The sequence below is a fragment of the Herpailurus yagouaroundi genome, unplaced genomic scaffold (genome assembly GCF_014898765.1).
Source record: "Herpailurus yagouaroundi ecotype Mexico unplaced genomic scaffold, PumYag 28, whole genome shotgun sequence".
In the NCBI taxonomy this organism is placed as follows: domain Eukaryota; kingdom Metazoa; phylum Chordata; class Mammalia; order Carnivora; family Felidae; genus Herpailurus; species Herpailurus yagouaroundi.
In genome coordinates, this window is record NW_024412376.1 from 101,110,914 (window position 1) to 101,130,214 (window position 19,301).

The 19,301-nt window shown below is 39.3% G+C and overlaps 1 protein-coding gene and 1 pseudogene across 2 annotated transcripts in view; one reads left to right on the forward strand and one right to left on the reverse strand.

The window, feature by feature from the left end:
- Positions 1 to 19,301, forward strand: part of RASGEF1B (RasGEF domain family member 1B) — a 563,026-nt gene that overhangs the window by 110,103 nt on the left and 433,622 nt on the right. The gene's annotated exons all lie outside the window — the stretch shown is intronic.
- LOC121033620 (60S ribosomal protein L23a-like) lies at positions 10,180 to 10,673 on the reverse strand (annotated as a pseudogene).

The window sequence follows — 19,301 nt, forward strand, 5'->3', positions numbered from 1 at the left end:
AAAAAGAAGGTATTTAAGTTTACATAAATTAAAATCTTCCATCTTTCAGAAATGCTTTAGGTAGGATTTCAGAAGGAAAAATTAAAATATATACATTTCATTCATAGACAATCTCTATGCAGAGATTTGGCATTAACAGCTTAGTATGTTTTGCCCATTTGAGTGATTTTTTTTAAATTTGAGCATAGTTGACACACTATGTTATATTAGTTTCAGGTGTACAATTTAGTGATTTGATAAGTTTATACATTATGCTGTGCTCACCACAAATATAGCTACCATCTGTCCCATTACATTGCTACTACACTATCATTGACTATATTCCTTATGCTCTGCTTTTTATTCCCATGACTTACTCATTCCATAACTGGATGCCTATACCTCCCTCTCTCTTTAACCAATTTTGCCCAACCCTCACCTCTGGTAACCATCAGTTCTCTGTATTTTTAGTTCTGATTTTGCTTTTTGTTTGTTTATTCATGTTTTAAGATTCCATTTATGAATGGAATCATATGGTATTTGTCATTCTCAGTCTGACTTATTTCACTTAGCATTATACCCTCTAGGTCCATTCATGTTGTTGCAAATAGTACAATCTCATCCTTTTTTTTTTTATGGCTCAGTAATATTCTATCGTGTATATACACCACATCTTCCTTATCCATTCATCTGTTGATGGACACTTAGGATGCTTCCATGTCTTGGCTACTATAAATAACACTGAAATAAACATAAGGGTGCATGTATCTTTTTGAATTAGTGTTTTGATTTTCCCTGGGCAAATACCCAATTGTGGAATTATTGGATGATATGGTATTTCTATTTTTAAATTTTTGAGGTACCTTCATACTATGTTCCATAGTGGCTGCACCAGCTTCCATTCCCACCAACAGTGTACCAGGGTTTCTTCATGTCCACATCCTAACATTTGTTATTTTTTTCTTATTTTGATTGTAGCTATCCTAACAGGTATGAGGTGATATTTCATTGTGGTTTTGACTTGCATTTCCCTGATGATTCGTGATGTTGAGCATCTTTTCAGGTTGTTTGTTGGCCATCTGTGTGTCTTCTTTGGAAAAAATGTCTATTCGCATCCTCTGCCCATTTTCAAATCAGGTTGTTTGCTTTTTTGGTGTTGAGTTATCATTTATCACTTGCAAATATCTTCTCTCACGCAGTAGGTTGCCTTTGTGTTTTATTGATAGTTTTCTTTGCTGTGCAAAAGCTTTGTGTGTGTGTATATATGTATGTCTGTGTGTGTATATATCTATCTATCTATCTCTATCTCTATCTCTATCTCTATCTCTATCTCTATCTATCTATATCTAGACAGAGAGACAGAGACACCCAATAGTTTATTTTTGCTTTTGTTTCCCTTGCTTCAGGAAATACATCTAGAAAAATACTGCTATGACTGATGTCAGAGAAATTACTGCCTCTGTTTTCTTCTAGGGTTTTTATGGTTTCATGTCTCACATTTAGGTCTTTTATCAATTTTGAGTTTATTTTTGTGTATGGTGTTAACAAGTAGTTCAGTTTCATTCCTTTACAGTGAGCTGCCCAGTTTTCTCAGCACCATTTACTGAAGAGACTGTCTTCTCCCCATTGTATATTCTTGCCTCCTTTGTCATAGATTAATTGACCATGTAAATGTGGGTTTATTTCTGGGGTCTCTGGTTTGTTCTATTGATCTGTGTCTATTTTTGTGCCAGTACAATTCTGTTTTGATTACAACAGCTTTGTAGTGTATCTTCAAATCTGGAATTGTGGTATCTTCAGCTTTGTTCTTCTTTCTTAGGAGTGCTTTGGCTATTCAAGGTTTTCCAATTTTGTTCTTGTGATTTATTTATAGTTTAATACCATTGTGTTCAGAAAAAATGGCATAGTATTATTTTAGTCTTCTTAAATTTATTGAGGCTTGTTTTATGGCCTAATACGTGATCTATTCTGGAGAGTTTTCCAGGTACTCTTGGAAAGAATGTGTATTCTGTTGTTTTGGGTAGAATGTTCTGTATATATCATTATGTCCATTTGGTCCAATGGGTCGTTCAAATACATTGTTTCCTTACTGATTTTCTGTCTGGATAATCTATCCATTGATGTAAGTGGGCTGTTAAAGTCCCCTATTGTATTATTATTGCCATCATTTTCTCTCTTTATGTCTGTTAATATCTGCTTTTTGTATTTAGTTGCTCCAATGTTTGGTGCATAGATATTTACAATTGTTATATCCTCTTGTTGGATTGATACCTTTATCATTATGTGATGCTCATTTTTGTCTCTTGTTACAGAATTTATTTTAAAGTCTATTTTGTCTGATATAACTTTTACTACCCTGGCTTTTTTTTTTTTTTTTTTTTTTTTCCACTTCCATTTGTGTGGTGAATGTTTTTCTATCCTTTTACTTTCTGTCTGTGCCTTTTAGGTCTGAGGTGAGTCTCTTGTAGGCAGCATATGGATGGGTCTTGTTTTTTAATCCATTTTACTCCTATATGTCTTTTGATTGGAGCAATTAGGCTGTTTACAGTCAAAGTAATTATGCATAAGTATGTACATATTGCCATTTAAAAATTTGTTTTCTGGTTGGTTTTTTTAGTCCATCTTTGTTCCTTTCTTCTTCTCTTGGTCTCTTTCTTTGTGATTGACAAGTATCTATACTGTTTTGTTTTACTTTCTTTCTCTTTATTTATTTATTTAAAAAAATGTTTATTCTTGAGAAAGGGAGAGAGACAGAGTGTGAGTGGAGGAGCAGCAGAGAGAGAGGGAGACATAGAATCTGAAGCAGGCTCTAGGCTCTAAGCTGTCAGCACAGAGCCTGACATGGGGCTTGAACCCACAAAGCACAGGATCATGACCTGGGCTGGAGTCAGCTGCCCAACCGAGTGAGCCACCCAGGTGCCCCCTTTCTCTTTATTTTTTTGTGTGCTGTCATAGGTTTTGGGTTTGTGGTTACCATGAATTTCATATATAATATCCTAAGTAGCAGTGCATATTAATTTGATGACTGTTCAAGTACAAATACATTCTTAAAAAAACAGAAATAGGGAAAAAAATCTTCTTTCTTTTTACTTTTTTTAATTCCTTTTTACTCCCTTCTCCACGCTTTATGTGTATCTTGTCATATTTTATACCTTTTAATTCATATTTATGTTTAATTATGGCCATTTCTTTTCCCCTTAAGTGCCTTTAACATTCTTGTAATGCTGGTTTAGTGGTGATAAACTCCTTTATCTTTTGTTTATCTGGGAAACTCTTTACCTTTACTTCAAATCTGAATGATAACCTTGCTAGATAGAGTATTTTTGGTTGTAGGTGTTTTTGTTTCAGCACCTTGACTATATCATGCCACTCCCTTCTGGCTTGCAAAGTTTCTGCTGAGAAATCAGCTGATAGCCTTATAGGTGTTTCCATCTAGGTAACTTTTCGTTTGTCTTTTGTTGCTTCTAAGATTCTCTTTTTATCTGAACCTTTGACACTTATTTTGTGCCATGGTGTATCTCCTTGGGTTCATCTTGTTGGGAACTCTCTGTGCTTCTTGGACTTGGATGTCTGTTTTCCTGTCTAGGTTAGGAAGTTTTCAGTTATTTTTTTCTTCAAAAAAGTTTTCTACACATTTTACTCTCTCTCTTCTTCTTCTTCTGGGACCCCTATAATGTGAATGTTTGTTTGTTTAGTATTGTCCAAGAGATCTCTTAATCTATCCTCCTTAAAAAAATTTCTTTATTCTTTTTGTTGTTCAGCTTATGTGCTTTCCATTACCCTGTTTTCCAGATGATTGATATGTTCTTCTGCATCCTCTAATCTATTGTTGATTCCCTCTGGTATTGTTTTTTTATTTCAGTTATTGTATTTTTCAACTCTCATTGGTTCTTTTTAATATTTTCTACCTCTTTATTAAAGGTCTCATTGAGTTTTTTTCATTCTTTTGTCTAGCCAAGTGAGTATCTGTATAATTATTACTTTAAATTCATGGGGCGCCTGGGTGGCGCAGTCGGTTAAGCGTCCGACTTCAGCCAGGTCACGATCTCGCGGTCTGTGAGTTTGAGCCCCGCGTCAGGCTCTGGGCTGATGGCTCAGAGCCTGGAGCCTGTTTCCGATTCTGTGTCTCCCTCTCTCTCTGCCCCTCCCCCGTTCATGCTCTGTCTCTCTCTGTCCCAAAAATAAATAAACGTTGAAAAAAAAATTTAAATTCTTTATCAGGTATATTGCATATCTCTGTTTCATTTAGTTCTTTTTCTGAGGTTTTTTTTTTTTTTTTTATTCTTTCCTTTGCAGCATATTTCTCTTTCCCTATTTCGTTTGACTTCATGTGTTTGTTTCAATGGAGTAAGCGAAATGGCTACTTCTCTTAAAGTTGAAGGAGTGGTGTCATGTATGATCCCCTATGCAGACTGTGTGTGCTTGGTGACTTTTGCTGGCTGGTTGGAGCTGTGGCTTATAGGCTAGTTACTGTTTTAAACAGTGGCTTTTTATAGAAAGAATAAAGAAAAAAATAATAAAATTAAAAAGATAATAAAAGAAAAGAACAAGAAAAGCACAAAACCAAAAAGAAAAAAAATTAAAAATTAAAAAAAACTAAAAACTAAAAAAAACCTACAAAAAAGTCCCATAAAACCATGGCTTGTTTTCTGTGTCCCAGCACCACAGTACAGCTGATGGGGGCTTGTGGACTCTGAGCTTTCTGAGGTCACAAACTTTCTGTGACAATCTGACCCACCAGTTATGGCCTCAGGACCCTGAAATTATGGCACCTGTAACCTGCCCCTTATGGTGGCCAGATCCTGCTCCAGTCTGGGCTTTTGAGGTGGAAGGGGAGAGAATGTTCTCGGTTCCTTGACCTTTTTAAGCCATGGCCTTTTTTCTGTGCCTCAGCATGTGTAGGGCTGGTATGGACTTGTGGACCCCAGGCTCGCTGAAGTTGTAAGCTCACTGAGAGGACTTGACCCACCTGTTATGGTGTCAGGACCCTGCTGTGGTCTAGGCTTTTAAGGCAGGGGTGGGAACATAAACCATGTTGTTCTCCAGTCCTTTTGACCTGGAAAACTTTCCCGCGGCTCCTCCGTTCCTTGTCAGAGTTTGTGTTGTCTCTTATGTGCTAGTTGCTCTTTCAAATCATGGGTTTTTTTTTTTCCTGTGCCTGAGGACAGAGGGGTCTATTCCTGGTCCCTCAGTTCTGTCTCTCCTCATTGCCATTGGTAGTAGGGGTGGGGTTCCCTTTGTTATCCTGTCTCAGTCCCTCTTGCTATTCTCTTGCCATTCTCTTTGTCTTTGGGTTGTTCAGTAGCTGTTCAGTCAGCCCTCTGTTCTTCAGAAGGAATTGTTCTATTAATAGGTGTAATTTGTTGTGTTCCATGGAAGAGGCGAGTTTAGAATCTTCCTATGTTTCTATCTTGAACTGGAACTCCATTTGAGTGACTTTTAAAAATACTGAGCCAATATATTTAAATGTGAGTGTTTTTACATAAATACCTAGATTTGGAACTTGTCCTGAAATATTGGAATATCTGGAAAGTTAGCATGATTTCCAAATGACAATAATCAACCCTAGCTGAGCAGCCACTCTCCTCTGAACAGGGCAAGGCACCTCCAGTTCACCACATTCCTCCTCACTTTGTCCCATTGTCGTCCTGATACCCTCCAACTTATGCTCTTTATGTTTTCATGACCCTGAGAGATATTTGAGTTTTTGACCTCTAGTCTATTGGATATCATGCTTCTTCTATTTTTGAGGCATTTTAAGTCCTCATATAGATATTTTAGTTGAGATCAACTCCAGATGTCTTCTTGCAAACACATTCTATTTGGCAATTAATTAGGGTTCAATTTGTTTTAGTAACATGCTAACCTTTAGTAAAGAATAATTTTAAACTTTTTTTTTTGGTTGAAACAGATTTTCTTATGTATTATGATATTTAAGGCTTTCTGGTAAAAGATAATTTGGTTTCATAAGTCTTGCATTTCCTATCAGATCCTTGACTTACAGTGGTTCTGCATTCTGTTTAAACTAAGAATAATTATCCTTTAAAATGGAACCAAAGTTAGGAATCTGATACATGAATATCCTAACTTCCTACATAATGATGGAAGTCCAAGTCCAGACATTATTCAAAACATGAATGCTGCAAACAAAAATATTCTCAAACATCAAAAATGTGATCACAAGACAAACCAACATAGGGATAAAACAGGAGGGAGAAATATGATAGGCCACAAAAGGAGGAGTGGCAAGGAAAATCTAGACATTAATATGCAAATTGTAGGGTTCCTGGGGGCTGCTGCCTGAGCTGATGGTTCCAGGACCACAGCATCACTGCCATGACCAGGTCTAGATCTAGGATATGAGAAGTAAGGTAGATACAAAGTTTAAGAGGGTGCCAAAAAACTTAGCAATCATGATAAGTACTTTAATGCATGATTTAAAACATTTAATACAATATTTTATAAATAAAATTAATGCAAAAAAATTGATGATGTATAAAATGGTCTTGTTGGCCAACAGGCTGAAATTTGGCCAGCACTTAGGAATACTTACCCTATGCCAGGTATGGAGCTAAGTACCTTTCATGCTTTTTAAAAAAGTTTAATATATAAAGCAACTTTATGAGATAAATTCTATTATTTCCCATCCTTCTTCCCATTTTATAGGTGAGAAAACTGAGGCTTAAAGTTGAGTGGCTTGTTCAAGTTAGAGCTATTAATGGATAGAGCCAGGATCCAGGCACTTTTATCCAGAAACTGCTTGTGTTTATAGTACTATGGGATGGCTCAGCCTACAGTTAGATCATCAAGTTCTGTGGATGTTGAAATGACTCTACTATCCTGGTATTCCTACTGGATAGGGATAGGTTCATGACCTCAGAGAAGCCACGTATAGACTGACTTGGGGGAGCTGAATTAATTTGATGGCAAGATATAGCTTATTGGTTTTCCTATGCTACATGGTTTCTGTCCCAGCCAGTGTTAGGAGGAGGGAGAGAAGAAGGAAGAGTGTAGGCAGGGGGGAGAGAGAGAGAGAATCAGGAAATATGTATGCATACAGGGAGAGGCAGAAACCTAAAGACTGTGAGACCAGGATAATGAACTATTGTAGAGGTAAGAGTAAAGAGGAAGAGACTGTTTCTGCATGAAGTTCAAGCTCAGAATGGAGAGCAAGGGCTCCCTGCTGCTGAAGTGGACCCATGTATTTCAGTGCTAGAGCTGTAGTGAAATGCTGCTTCAGTCTCTGGGAGTTCATCTGAGGTCACTCCAGCCTGTTTTCTGCTTCCTTACTGTGTGTTCTTCCCCATAATTCTCTACACATCTGTAGCTTAACAGATAGCCTCAGGTGTACCCCATAACCTGAAATAGACTGACAGGCCCTTATTCCCAGTTTCGTGGGTCTCTCTTCCCAGCCTCAGTTGCCCTGTCCTCCTGTCCTTTCTCTGTTTTTACCCTCTTCCTGGCCGTGTTGCCTCCTCTTGCTTTAATGGAAGGGTGCTCATCAGTGGAGCCATGTTTTTCCTTCTGTGATGTTTTATGAAACTGTAAAGACCCCAGTGGTCTGTGATCCTTCACTGACTCTCCAGTCAGTTTCTTCATGCCCCTGGGGCTGAAGGCAGAGGGTCAGGAGCCAAGAGGGTCGGCCAAGAAGTGTCCAGTGTCTGAGAGGTAAGAAAGAGAGGGAAGAATCGGTTAGTTAGATTTGCAGTACACTCTAAGCACATCTGCTTACTTTAGTGGTCTAATTCTGATGGAATATTACCTTCAGCTGCAGACTTGCTGCTAATGCTGCAACCAGACTTGTAATACAGCTGGTAGATTTTCCAGGAGCACTCAGTGCACTAAAAATAATGATCAACCCTCTAACTCAGGGGCTCTCAGTCCGATCAAATCCAATAACCCCCTCTGGCAGTAAATATTTAACATTTTGTAACGACTCCTTTACTATTTGTATGGACAATATGACCTACTTACACACACTTTAAATAAAATTCTCTAATTGTATAAGAAGAAATAAAAGGAAAGTGAATTAATAAATGAAGCAAATGTAAATTCTTGGGCAGGACCACACCAGACACATAAAAAGCTGTCGGATATGTTTACCTCTTTTTGGAATCATTGAGAATGGGATGGCGAATAGTGCAGTCTGATACAGAGCTTTTATATTAGCCATTCAAAACCCATGAAGAATGTTATTGTCAGTGACATGATTTCCCAAAATGGAAACTATGGTAAGCAGAGTAATGGCTTTTCCAAGGATGCTTATATCCCAATTTCTGGAAACTGAATATGTTACCTTACATGCCATAAAGATTTTGTGGATATGATTAAGTGAAGGATCTTGAGATGGAGAGGTTACACTATATTATCCTGGTGGACCCAATGCGATCACCAAGGCCCTTATAAGAGAGAGACAGCAGGGTCAGAGTCTGAGAAGATGTGACAATGGAAGAGGAGGTTGGAACGGTGCAGGGCCATGAGCCAGGGAATGTGGGCAGCCTCTGGAAGTCAGAAAAGTCAAGGAAAGGGATTCTCTCCAAAACCTTCAGAAAGTATGCAGGCTTGATGACCCATTTCAGACTTCTGATCCCTAAAATTGTCAGATAATAAATTGTATGGTTTTAAGCCACTAAGTTTGTGGTGATTTCTTACAGCAGCAAAAGAAAACTAACCTAGTGACTGACTCTTGCAACATTCCAAATTATCGAAGTTCAGTCTTTATAAGATTTATATGATAGCTTTCTTCCTGGGAAATTTATTGAATAGTCAAAGTGGGTGACAGTATTTTGTGGTTATATGTAAAATGGAGCTCGCTTGTAGGCTGAACTAATTATAAACAGGGTTTTCACTGTGTTGCCAGGTTTTCTGTTTTCTCACTCTTTAGGTCTCTGCTCTCACCCATTTGCAGTTTTGCTTCACCTTTTGTTCAGCTTCCACCTTGTTTTGAGTTTCCTTGCCTTGTGATTTCACCTTCCCTTTGCAGAGTAGCCTTTCAAGATGTTTCTGCAAACATGGTTCCCTCTCTTAGGCTGCCAGCTGTTAAAATTCTTATGTCAGGAAAATACTCTTCCTTCAACCTAAAATGACCTTCAGCCTGCAGTTCCTGGGTTTGACTGATGCCTGGTGATCCTTCAGAATTTGGTACCATCATTTCTAAGCAGCTTCTTTATCCTCCACTGTCATGGGTAGGTCCTTCTCTTGGGTTTTCATTGGTCCCTGAACTCATTTATCTTTTATCTATCATCTATTTTTAAATTTTAATGTGTAGACACTGTGCTAAATACTTTAGAATATATTTTGTCATTTAAATCATGTATCAATCCCATGGGTTATTTTTTAATCCCTATTTTACAGGTGGGGAAACAGACTCAGTGAGTAAATATTTAAAACCTAAAGATTAAAAAATGATTCTTTTTCTTAGAATTCTTTATATTTACAAAACATTAAATTTCAGTGGATTATATTTAAAAAGATTAAAAGTTTACAGCTTTTTACTCATTGGTTATCATTTATTAGGCTTGTATGTATATACAGAAGTTTCTAGACTATGCCCCAAGCTCTTCAGGATGCTTCCCTTTAGAGTGGATGAATGGTTTACTTTATACATTTGTGGTATTTGGGCTTTTTACAGTGGTCAGTTAATGGAGTCAAATTTATTTGGCTTTCATGTATAAAGCCTAAATAAAAATTAAAAAATAAAAGTTTGTATTATAGTTAAACCTTTGCAAAGCCAATTATATATATTTGTGTGTATGTGTGTGTATAGGTACAAATTTAATTCATTCACAAATTGTTCCATACTTACTGAGTGTCACTATGAACCAGGTTGTGTTCTAGGCCCTGGGGATAAGACAGTGAGTATTAAGAAAGACAGTGGAGCTCTCACTATAGTGGGGAGTATATTCAACACTGCATCAGGCAGTCACAGTACTAAGAAGAGAAAGAAATCAGGATAAGGTGATAGAAAGTGGTAGGAAGTTCTCTATTACGTAGTCAATGAAGGCTTCTCGGAGGGGCTGTTATATGCGCATGAGGCTGAATGAAATAAGGGAGAAAGCTGTGTGAATATCTGGTGAAATGTCTTCCAGAATGTAATTTGCAATTATTATCTAATAGTTTGGGTTTTATTTTGAAATCAGACTTAAATATATGAATATTACTTTTTTTTTTTAATGGTGAAATACTTTAGATTTAGCCACCTGGACTCAGTTCAGATGATCCCAATTTTGTTGGCAACATCCAAAGCATCATAGTCAGGAGCTGATCAAACATATGCCTTCTTCTTTCCATTGGGCCTGATCAGTGTGTTGACCTTGGCCATGTCAACATCTTAGGGCTTCTTCACAAACTGTTTGATCTGGTGTTTGTTGGCCTTGACATCTACAATGAACACAAGAGTGTTTTCGTCTTTTATTTTCTTCATGGCTGACTTGGTAGTCAAGGGGAACTGGATGATGGCATAGTGGTCAAGCTTGTTTCACCTGGGGGTGCTCTTTTGAAGATATTTGGACTGCCTTTGGAGATTCATTGTCTTGGGCCTTCAGATTATGTATGGATTTTTCTTTTCTTTTCTTTTTTTTTTTTTTTTGGTGACTGTGGACACTTTTCAGCACTGCTTTCTTGGCTTTCAAAACCTTTGCTTTGGCTTCAGCTTTGGGAGGGTCAAGGGCTTCCTTCCTCACTATTGGCGCCATCATTATGAAAGAGCTGTATGAAAAGTACTTATTGAGCATGTGCTAGGTGCTTGGTGGGTGAGGTGGGTTGTTGGATAGTAGGGAAATGTGAGATCTGATGGTGGCTACCTAGTTTACAATCTTGATGGAAAGTGAGAACAACACATATAAAAGTATCAAATGGAAACAGTATACAGTTATCTGGTGCTGAATTGTGTGGTACAGATTCTAGATTTGAGGGGACCCTGTTGGGTCTTACAGTTTCAGCAGTAAGAGTTTAATTTTGCTACATTTGAATATTTAAAAAAATGTTTATTTTTTTTTTTTTTGAGAGGGAGTGTATGTGAGTGGGGGAGGGGCGGGGGGGCAGAAGATACAAAGAGGACTCTGTGCTGACAGCAGAAAGCCTGATGTGGGGCTCAAACTCATGAATTGTGAGATCATGACCTGAACCAAAGTCTGACCCTAGATTTAAACATTTTTAAGGACAAGTCTGTAGACTGAAGCAAGGTGAGAAAAATGTTCTTTAATGGAACTTTAGTTTTCATTCTTTTGGAATTTCCTTCTCTTAAGGAGCTATTTATGGAGTCTGTGAAATGTGATTCTAACTGGGGATAGGAAATGGTTGGGAATCCAGAAAATCGGTTTGCATTCTGTGATATTTTGAGTAGTGGTAGCTTTCCACGGACCCAGACTCCTGAGTCACTGAATATGGTAGGAAGGGTAACAAATGCATTCTTCTTCCTACTTCTCTTCCCCGTCACTTCTCTGTGCTATGAACAAGTGAAAGTTGTGATCTTGATTTAGACTTGTAATCAAATGGATATCATCCATTGTCTAGCACAGAGCTCTTGATAATGCCTCCCATTTGGAGCTCTCAATAAATGATTCATGACTCAGATAGGAATATGCTAACAGTATTTGTGCTGGTGGGATTATGACATTTTTGGTATTTTCCAAGTTTTCTGCTTTCCGCAAATCCCACTCACTCATATGTACGGCTTCTGATTATACTTTGGTTTCTGATTATATTATCTTTGAAATAAAAAAAAATGAAAAAATAATTCAAAGAAATCATTGGATTTATTACATTATTGAGTGCTTGTTCAGTTTGCACAATAGATTTTCTTTGTTAAATTTAATTTTTTGCTTCAAAGATTTTATGCTTGAATCAACTTTTTCTTTTATTTAATGATGAGTATTATTGCAAGCTTTAATTATAATACCTAGTTTGCACATTATAATTCTCATCCTAAAATGTATAAACATATTTTTTAAATTCAGTAATCCCTTAAGTTCAAGCCTGCATAGAAGATAGGCTTCAAGTATTTACATTTTATAGAAGGGCTTGAAGGCTAGGTGACTAAAAACAACAACAACAAACCAGTTACATTTGCAAAGCTGCCTGGTCTGTTCCTAACGCTACTCCACAGGATGCTAGTGAGAACGTTTCTGAAATATATGTAAGGGCTGCTACAAAACTGAATTGGAAGGCTTTCCCTGTGGTTTTGATGAATAATTTGATTAGCTGAAAAATCAAAGACTATATTCCCCCTTGTTTTGTTCTCTGGTGTTAGAATTCCAGGCAATGATCTTGACGAGCTGCTTCTCACACGGGGGCCTTTGATTGTTGTGGAAGAGCTTTGTTGCGATGTGTGCATGTCAATGTCCTGGCCCCGGAACTGTTGTCTGTGTGTACCTTCCTTGCTCATCTTCTGCTTTGCTCCCTGTGACAGGGGATCGGACCTGCCACGCTGGATTGATTCCCAGGCTCCTCCTTGTCTGTTGGTCTTTGGCAAGGGTCAACTTATGGGGGACATTAGGGTTAGAGGGTGGTAGAAGCCAGGACCCCAGATCCTGCAGGAGACCCCAAGTCCTGCCTTCTTTTGTGATTCCTCTAGCTTTAGGGCTGGTGGTGGCTTTCTGCTATTGCCAGTCTCTGGGCTGTCTTGCTTTTCTGTTGGGTTTCTCAGCCTCTCTTCCATTAACTGTGCCATCAATTCTCTGTTACTAAAGTCTCTGATGTAGATATATAGGTGGTTTCTGATTTCCAGTTAGACCTTGAGTTATACAGTTACCAGTTCTCAGGGATGATTGCCAACAGAACGAACCATTGTCTTTGTGAGAATTTTCAGACAGTTAAAGTCCATGAAATTTACCTCATTTTAGACCTTAAAGAAGAGAATAAAGTGGGCAAATGGAGATAATAGTCTTATTTTCTAGGCAGGCCCTTCGGAGCTGATGGTTTATTTTATATACTGCTATAAAATGAGACGTGTTAATTATGTTGACCTGTGAGGTTCTTTATTGTCCACCTTAGATTAGTAACATTTCATAATTAGCAAATGATATAACGTAGTATAAAATGAAACTGCTGTAATATAGTGATTGAGTTATTTCAAAGTTTATCCCTAAAAATACAATATCTTTGTCGTTATGTGAGAAAGACATTCTCCTTATTAGCATACTACAAGATAGGCTGGGATATGAGTTTATGTGAGTTTTCTAAGACAGAGGGAAAATATCTATCCAGCATTAACAAGTATGTAGTGATAAGTAAGGAGCTATCATTTCTTTATATATTTTTAAATGTTTATTTACTTGTGAGAGACAGAGACAGAGCACGAGTGGGGAAGGAGCAGAGAGAGAGGGAGACACAGAATCCGAAGCAGGCCCAGGCTCTGAGCTGTCAGCACAGAGCCCATTTCGGGTTCAAACCCACAAACTGCGAAATCACGACCTGTGCTGCAGTTGGTGCTTAACGCTTAACTGACTGAGCCACCCAGGCGCCCCTAGAGGCTATCATTTGTTTAACCGTGTGGAGTTCTGCAATGGGGAATACACTGGACTAGCAATTATAAAACACAAATCTTGCCCTAGGTGAGGGTCACTAGAGACAAGAATGGGCAAGTGATGTATTGAGCAAGGGCTCTATAAGAAGTGAGGGCACAGGACAGGGCAGAGGGAGAAGATAAGCATAGATGTGTTTTAGCTCACCTCTAGCCATGACCTGATTGCCTGGGGAACTCTGGAGCATGAATGACACCACAGAGAAGCCCCATGTTGAGACAGGGTGGCTGAACTTTGGTTCATTCAGTCATTGACTGTGGTGGCCCCTGCATGGGGTAACCTCCACAGAGGGCATTCTCTGGAGAAAGGTTGGAGCTGTGAGCTCCTAGCAGCAACACTGTAGCCTCTGAGGGATGGGTAAACTGACCTATAAAGGAGCTTTGTACGGACACCCACCATAGCTACTATGGGTATCAATACACAGCACCCTGTCTCCACCACTTATAAACCCTTCGGCAGTGGGCAAGACATATAATCTATCCAAGTCTCCTGCATTTGTTTAAAAAATGAAAAATACAGGGAATAATAACCACTCTATCACTTTTCCTATTACTCATAAATGTGCTTTGAAAGAAATGAAGTACTCTGGAATATTTATTTTTTAAGTGTTTTTTTGAGAGAGGGAGAGAGGGAGAGGGAGAGAGAGAGTGAGAGAGAGGGAGAGAAAGAGAAAGAGAGAAGATCACAAGCAGGCTCCATGCTGTCAGCATAGAGCCTGATGCAGGGCTTGAACTCATGAACCATGAGATCATGACCTGAGCCAAAGTTGGAGCCTTAACTGACTGAGCCGCTCAGGCACCTCTGGAATATTTTCCTAAGTAGCTAGTCTATTGGGGAGACAATGCAGGGTTATAAAGCTGGTTTGAAAATGCCAGTTTTAAACATGATCAGGGTATTCCCTTGGATTCCTCTGAAAACATAGCCCCAAACGAGGACTTGGGTGAAGGTAGTTTATTCTGGAGATGATGCTAGCAGGCAGCAGTGAGGGGGTGGGGGTTGTGAGGCAGAGACGGAGGGTAATCCAATATACAGCTGTGCTACTGAGGTCCCTGCAGTGGTGTGGGCGGGCTCAGTCATGCACACTGGGGGCAAGCTGTTAGCAGGCAGGGAGCGAAGACATGAGTGGCACTGTTCACCCCAGTGCCCAAAGTCTTCTGTCTGCTACTACCATGCTCTTGGTGTTGCTCAGATCCACAAATCCGCTTCATGAATTCTATTCTGTCACTGATTCTTCAAAGACTAGGCTGTCCTTGTCTCTAAGAAAAGATTTATCTATGCAACCAGCTACAGGCCCTTTTGCTGCAGCTGATTTTGAGGCTGCAATGGATAGCCATCATCTCTCTCCTCCACTATCCATTCTTGACTTCCCTCATCCACAACCAACACTTCTGAGGATGCTTGCTCAGTGGGTGACCCAGACCCTCACCCATGGTGGGGAGGTTGAAGCCTGGGTTGACTGGCTTCCTACAATTGCTTGTTCTCTGTGATCAGTTGGTGTAGAAACACCCCAGTGTATCCCAAGATATCCAGACTTACTCCTCCTTTTTACCCATTGTGTAGCAGCGACTCTGTGTCCTTAGGATTGTCACAGCCAGTTTCTCTGCTAGTATGGGAACTCCATTCTTTACCTGTGATCCAGTGGCATGAAGAGCCTGAGTGACCAGCGGGTCTACAGCTTCAAGCTCAGCGTCTCATGGAGAAGTATTGGCTTCCAAGAACCAGAGCCTCTATTTTAGCAAAGGTTAAAGTTGTAGAAACGAGAAATCCCTTAAACAGTTGTGTCACTGGGAATGATGACAAGAGTCAACCTTGCACTCCTTGCTGGCCAGACCTTTGTTTTCCAGCTTTGAGATACAGAGCACCAGCTTTGGGGTGCACAGTATTGTTTCAGTGCATATAATGAATCCTGGGAAATGGCATCCCAACCCTGCCAGTTGTAGACATGGACTGATGCCATATTTGAGCAAAATGAGGCCATTCTCAATCCTAACAGACAGGGTCCTTCTAGATGATGCAATATACAATAGGACCCATGGATTCGGGGGTCAAGTATCCACTGTTGCATCTTCTCTAGAAGATAGGTGGTCACCATAAAGTGAATCTAACTCACGTAACCAACTAACTCTGAGATCAGAGGCAAGCCCAAAAGAAGGTCAGTCAGGGCACCAGGTATCTTTGCTACAGTTACTATTACAGATCTTTTGTGAGGTTCCTCCTTGCATGCGATGCTAGGCTAGCGACTATACCCAGGAAGTGCACTAACACTAGCTATCTCTTATCTTCTATCCTGTTCACACAGTCACTCAGTAAATACTGGGTAACTTTTCCAGAACTGTGCCAGGTTCTATGTTAGAGATAGAAATATGAGTAATTTTCTGTCCTTTGGAAACTCACCACCTAGTACAGGAAATAGATATATAAATGTGAACTATATTTTATAATTGATGCTTTTTAATATAGTGAATACAAGAAACAGAGTAATTTTGCCTGAAGAAGTTTGGAAAGACTTCTTAGAGGAGGTGATACTTATGTTGATCATTATAAGATGAATATGAGTTTTCAAGAGACATTGGTAGACAGAAGGAATGCTGGGTAGAGAAACAAGCATGAACAAAGGCACTGAGACATGAGGGAACATGGCATGACATGGGAATGACAGGAGCTTTAGGTACTAAAGAAAAGGGTATGTGTTGTTGGGATGGGAAGGGGGTAGTCAGAGAGGGGCAGAATGTGAGGAGAAAGGAAAGGTTTAACCAGATCAAATGGAAAGGCCCTGTATTGTATTCGAAGGAATTTGGACCTGACATCTCCAATGTAGACATGTGTGTCTAGGCCATACAGTCAGCACAGTGGAAACATTAAACTGGGATGTGAATGGGTAGATAAGACAGTGTTGTAGTGAAGTTCTCAGAGCCTATGCCTTAGCATTACCAGAAGGCTGGAGCTGGAAGGAACCTTTCCTGCCATTTTCGAAAGTGTTTCAAATGAAATCCTACAATGGACATCAACATAGTCTAGTACAGTCAGAGCTACTCTGAAGCAATGAAGATGATGGGGTCAGAGGAGTCTGAAGGGAAGGGGCCCTCAGACCTAACTAAATGCCCCCTTGCTCTTTTTGTTTACCAGGTAAAGAAATGAATAGTTGTATGAAATCATGTGTGACTTACCCCGGGCTAGAACAAGAGTCTTTGAGAGTCTGAAGCCCTTTCTCCTTATCGTTATTTTCTTCAGATATCAAAATGTTATGGACACAGAATCTCAAATGACATGTGCAAACTTTTTTTTTTTTCATAAAATATTGAGTGTTAATAAGAGTCTAGTCAATGTTGGCTAGTCTTACTGTTTCAATTAACCAAAGCACACAAACAAGTATGTTTTGGAAGCAGGTTAGGGGAAATGTGAGGGAGAAATGGGGTAAGAATGTGCTGAGTCCCTGCTTGGATGGCGACTGGGGAAGGGAAATATGGGCATCCCTAGTGATGGGAAGTTTGTCAGAAGTTGTCTCTGACACGCCCTGTTCCCTTTTTCTGAAATTATTCCAGTATCAACATTAAGCCTAGAAAATCAACAAAGACTTGGAAAAGGGGGGGTCTGAGTGGTGTTGGAGGCAAGTTATAAATACTCTATCTCCTTGTTGCTTGGAGCTCTTATCTTTTGCCTTATGGTGACATCTATCTTCTTTTTAATTTGATCCCTAAACTAGATATCTCCATTGGATGAAATGAGCAAAGTGGGGAGGAGAAAGAGAGAAGAGGAAACATGCCCATGAGTGGGGATAGCAGGACACAGGGCCCTGCTAGAATTACTTAGGGGGCATTTTTCAAACTACCCATGGCTCTTCTTCCACTAGTATAAATGTTAATAATACTTCCCTGTGGGAAAGGTGAGGTCACTAGTGAGCCACAATAGAATATGTCCTATCCCTTAAGCGTGCTAGGGAGAAAAGGGGCTCAGAACTCCTGATTTAACTGTTGTTTTCGCCTTACCCTTGTGATAAATTCTGGAAGAATCCTTTCTAATTTCATATTCTTCATGACATTAGAAAATTGATAGCTCCTGGTGTTTGTTTATTTATGACAGCCCTCAGTTTATAATTAATCCTAATTAATGATAGCATGATAAAAATCATAAATATCACTGCTAAGAGTCTTAGGCTCATATGCTAGATAGTTCAGGACAAATGTCTGCATTTGTTTCATGTTTTAGCAATGGAAAATGGAATAAGAGGGAGGATGTTTCCTATGTGTTTATTGTGATACTGTGTCATAAAAACATTCCCAGTGTTCTAAGTTGGTTTTAAACACCTACAAGTATGAGTGAGTAATAACGATGTGAAAAAAAAGATCACAAAGAGCTTTGTATTTTGGTAATTTGTGGGCCGTAAGGACGGATGAGGGGGAAGATTTAATACTTTATAACCACGTCTTTTAAATTTTTTTTTTCAACGTTTTTTATTTTATTTTTGGGACAGAGAGAGACAGAGCATGAACGGGGGAGGGGCAGAGAGAGAGGGAGACACAGAATCGGAAACAGGCTCCAGGCTCCGAGCCATCAGCCCAGAGCCCGACGCGGGGCTCGAACTCACGGACCGCGAGATCGTGACCTGGCTGAAGTCGGACGCTTAACCGACTGCGCCACCCAGGCGCCCCTATAACCACATCTTTTAAATAAAATAAGTTTAGTACAATCGCGTTGCTTGCTTCCATGAATGGAAAAGGTTTTTTATTTCTCCAGTGTATTTTAGAAATATTTAAGTCGTGAAAAGAAAGGGCACGGGGTTAACTGTATTGTAATTTTATCCTTTTTTTTTTCGCTTTAAAAAATTCATCACAGAAATACACGCACATGGTTTTAAAAGTCAAATAATGCTAAAAGGCTTACATGTGAAAAAATAGCGGTCATCCGTGCCCTCCCTCAATGCCAGTCTCCAGAGGCAGTTAACGGTTTGCAGCTCTTTTCATGTACTCTGACTTCCTATTTTATGAAGCCAGAATTTTCAGTCTCATACCCTGTCTTCTTACCTTCTATATCTTTTCAAGACTGCTATTTCACAAGTTTGGGTTAACTTCGTGTGTGTTCCTGGTTTTTTATTATTTTTACTAAGTAAATATTATTTTTTACTGAGCCGGATAGGCTGTGATTCCATTTGCTTTACTTTATAACCTTTTTTCTTTAAAAAAAAAAATTAAGTTTATTTATTTTTGAGAGACAGAGAGCACAAGCAGGGGAGAGGCAGAGAGAGAGGGAGACACAGAATCTGAAGCAGGCTCCAGGCTCTGCACTGTCAGCACAGAGCCCGATGCGGGGCTCGGACTCACAGACCGTGTGATCATGACCTGAGCCAAAGTCAGACGCTCCATTGACTGAGCCACCTAGACGCCCCACCTTTTCTCCTTTTTAAAAAAAAGTGAACTATAATTAACATGCAGTATTATATTAGTTTCAGGTGTACAATATCATGATTCAGCAATTCTCTACACAGTGCTCAACAAGATAAGTGTTCTCTTACTCCTCTTCACCTATTTATTTTATAACCTTTTATTTCTCCTGAAATTAGTAATTGCCTCATTCATTATTTTTATCTGTTTCACTGCCTTCGGATCTTTGGTTCAAGTCTTCCGATACCCTCCAGCAGCTTTGTAAAATGTCTTTCCTGAGATTTTTCTCAGAGTCAAACCTATCTAACAATCTTTTATATTCTATCCTCTTTAAAAAAATTTTGTTTTTAATGTTTATTTATTTTTGAGAGAGAGAGAGAGAGCGAGCGAGAGCAAGTGAGCTGGGGAGGGGCAGAGCAAG